This window comes from Pelophylax lessonae (genome assembly GCF_965119305.1).
Source record: "Pelophylax lessonae genome assembly, chromosome: 8".
Taxonomy (NCBI): domain Eukaryota; kingdom Metazoa; phylum Chordata; class Amphibia; order Anura; family Ranidae; genus Pelophylax; species Pelophylax lessonae.
In genome coordinates this window covers 37,226,237-37,229,638 of record NC_138775.1, presented here as the reverse complement: position 1 = coordinate 37,229,638, position 3,402 = coordinate 37,226,237, and positions in this window count along the sequence as shown.

Here is a 3,402-nt window from a genome sequence, read left to right as displayed (position 1 = left end):
GCAGCAGGGGATTCTTCTATCTCCAGAACAGGCAAGGAAAGGAATTTTCCCCAATGGGACAAATGGCAAAAAACTGATAGGGGTTTTAACCATACTCTAGGTAAAATGTAAAAAGATAAGAAACACTAAAATATTGTCTCTTGGCGGAGGTTGGCCTTGGGTTTTCTTGTAAAAAGATGGTAAGGTTACCGAATGAACATTAAAGTACAGGCGTGCCTTTTACTAAACTTTCCCTAAGTGCTCCTAAGTTAACTTGCATTACCTCCTTTCCCCAAAAACTGCTTACTAACCTTGCTTACTCAGCTGCGTCCCGCACGGTTTACATCCTTAGACACTAAATAATCCTTAGAACTTGAATGGAGCCTCGGAATTTGGCCCCTATTCAAGTCAATAGGGACATATAGACATACCCAGTGCTAAACAGAACCTCACCAGGACAGACTGTAGACACCAGAGGAGGCCACAACTTTGGAACAAAGGTATGTAAGCAGCTGGGGGTGGGAGGATAATAGCCAGACAGCTAGCATTTTCAGTGTGAGATTAGCAACAAAGCCACCCATATTTTTTCTCATGATAGCTTGTATTTAAACAAAATCAGACAGGGGCACAAATCTAAATCCATTGCAAGCATGGAAATAGGTGGGTGGGTGTTCACTCGGATTTCACTTGGTCAATCTGCAGCAATTAAAGGCCCGTACACACGTACCGATTGTCGACCATAAATATTCGGCTAATGTCCGATCGGCCGATTGTCGGCTTGTTAGTATGATGCTTCCGACAACCGACTGCGACTTTTCGGCCGAACAAAATCTGGTGTGCATGCTATAACATTTTTGTAGGCCAACAAAGAACGGCCGATTGTTCGTCAGTCAGTACAGATTTCGGCCGACAAAAAGCAGATGAGCAAAACTGGGCATGCTCAGAGAAGAAAAAACACACGGAAAGTTAACCATCACATGACATCACTTCTGCAGTCGGTTGTTGTTGGCCGACAAAATTCGTGTGCAGTCTTTAGCACTTTTCAACCAACACGACAGCACTGGACAAAAGACGGCCGATCGTTCGGCCGACAATCGGTACGTGTGTACGGGGCTTAAGATGCATGCTGTTTAGAGAAAAAAAATGTAAAACGTTGGATGAACAACATACCTGACAGTCTGGGGACCCAAAAAATTATTTGGACAGCCTCAACGTACAGCCTGTGCACCTCTGTTCCACAGCTTGAAATTTAATAAATGTATAAAATATCCAGAGAGCTGGATGACAGTTTGGTTATCCAGAAATGCTGGAGAAATCGTTTTTTGAAGCTCCATCTCATGCCGTGAAATGTGGTCGATCTGTAAAGTGTGTGGTAGGATCTTGTGATCATAAGCAAGGCTGAAACTTGGGTCTTCCTTTCTATGTCCACATTGATCAATCAATGTCTGTAATGACATATAAACTCATATTTAAAAGGTGAATTTTATATTTTTTAATGGATGGCCATGGGTTGCATTGCTAGCTTCTGATTCTTCATGGAATGTCAGAGGCAAACATTCTATACCTGCTTTACTAGCTTTTCCTACTGCTGTGGCCAATACATTTCTTTATTTGTGTTATATTTAAGGAGAACGGGCTTATTAATGTAAAGAGGACGGACAGAGCCAGAGGGGACATTGGAGAGATTTTATTGCTGGTGGCCATGTATGATATAAAAAGTAATTGGGCGATTCAGCCCATGAGCAACCCTTCAAACATCGAAATAGCATTCTTTGTTGGAATGATCCCTTAAGGTCCACCCCAAACTGAATTCTATGTGGGGAGAGCCAGGTTTGATGAAAAATGTACAAAAGCAAAATATCCCATGATCCCATCTCCACCCCCCCCCCCCCAGTTTGTCCTCAGTAGGCCTATACATGCTATGTGGTCCCGCTGCTCAGCTTGACTTCTTTAAGGATTCCTATGGAGAATCCAGTAAGGGGTGTGTTAACACTATGCATAAGATCACTAAAAGGGGTGGAGTTAAGATTTTTTGAGGGTGGCATATTCTCCACCCAGCTTACAAGTGATAATATCTGGCAATTTCCATCCAAAACCAAGCTACCATTTTTGAGTGGGCCTATACACTATGGTTTTGGTGCAAGGATTTGTTCTAATTAGGCTTGTGTAAAACTCCTATACACTACCACAAGTTAGTAATCAATCTGAAGATTATTACAGAATCATTGAACAGTCTGGCTGTGTGTAAAAACTGGGAATCGGGTGGCTTTAAAAATTATTTGTTCTTATTGTTCTCTGTTAAAGAGAGAAAAATCTATTTACTATTATTTGTGTCTAAATGGCAGCATACAATAATGTCATATTCAATAACCTTTTTTATATAAAAACATAGATTTTCTATGGGATCCCTGGATACGCCCAACACATGTAAAAGTCTAAACTTTTTTATCCCTCTTAAAGATTTTATCTCCAGATTCTTCATGCTTTCTGATATAAAGCACCTCCTGCACTTCTTGAAATGTACACTGAACTCTAGGAATGAATCATGCGATTCCTGAAGTTCAAGCGGTTGTTTACTCTGGGGAAAAAAAATTAAAGTCAGAAGCTACAAATACTGTAGCTGCTGACCTTGAATAAGAGGAAACTTACCTGTCCAGGGATCTGCACCATCCACACTGTGGGCAGCCAGCTGTGCTTTGCTAAGGTTTTGGCTTCACAGCTGGCTGCACACTGCACGTGTGAGCCGCGCTGTGCTTTGTGAATGGTCCTGCAGTCTTCTGGGACCTGTGACGTGTCCCAGAGGACTGCGGGAAGGGGGGGACTTCTGCTACAGGGGCGTAACTACAACCTTAAGAGCCCCGGTGCAAGCAACAATGAAGGCCCCCCAACCCTATCCCAAAGCTCTCTCATGTCTTGAGGCCCCCACATAGTGGTGGAACTCCAGGGCCCAGTCACAAGTGCATCTTTTAAGACTCTGGTAGTTCTGCCTTACTAGCGGGCATTTTGGAGGATGTAAGGGAGCAATCTGGAAGATAAAAGGGGGCACTCTGGAGGTATTAAAACAGTACCTGCAGCTTGTCCCCTTACATCTTTCTGAGTGCTCCCTTGGGATCAGTGGCAGTAGTGGTTGTGGGGGGGATGGGATCAGTGGTGGTGGGAGGGAGGGATGGGATCAGTGGCAGAGGAATGGAATCAGTGGTGGTGGTGGGATCAATGGTGGTGGGGGGATCACTGGCAGAGGGATAGTGGTGGAGGGGGGAGTGGATCAGTGGCAGAGGGATGGTGGTGGGGGATGGTATCAGTTGCGGAGGGATGGGATCAGTTGCAGAGGGATGGTGGGGGGGGGGATAGGATGGTGGTGATGGAGGAATGGGATCAGTGCCAGAGGGATGGTGGGGGAAATGAGATGGAGGGATGGGATGG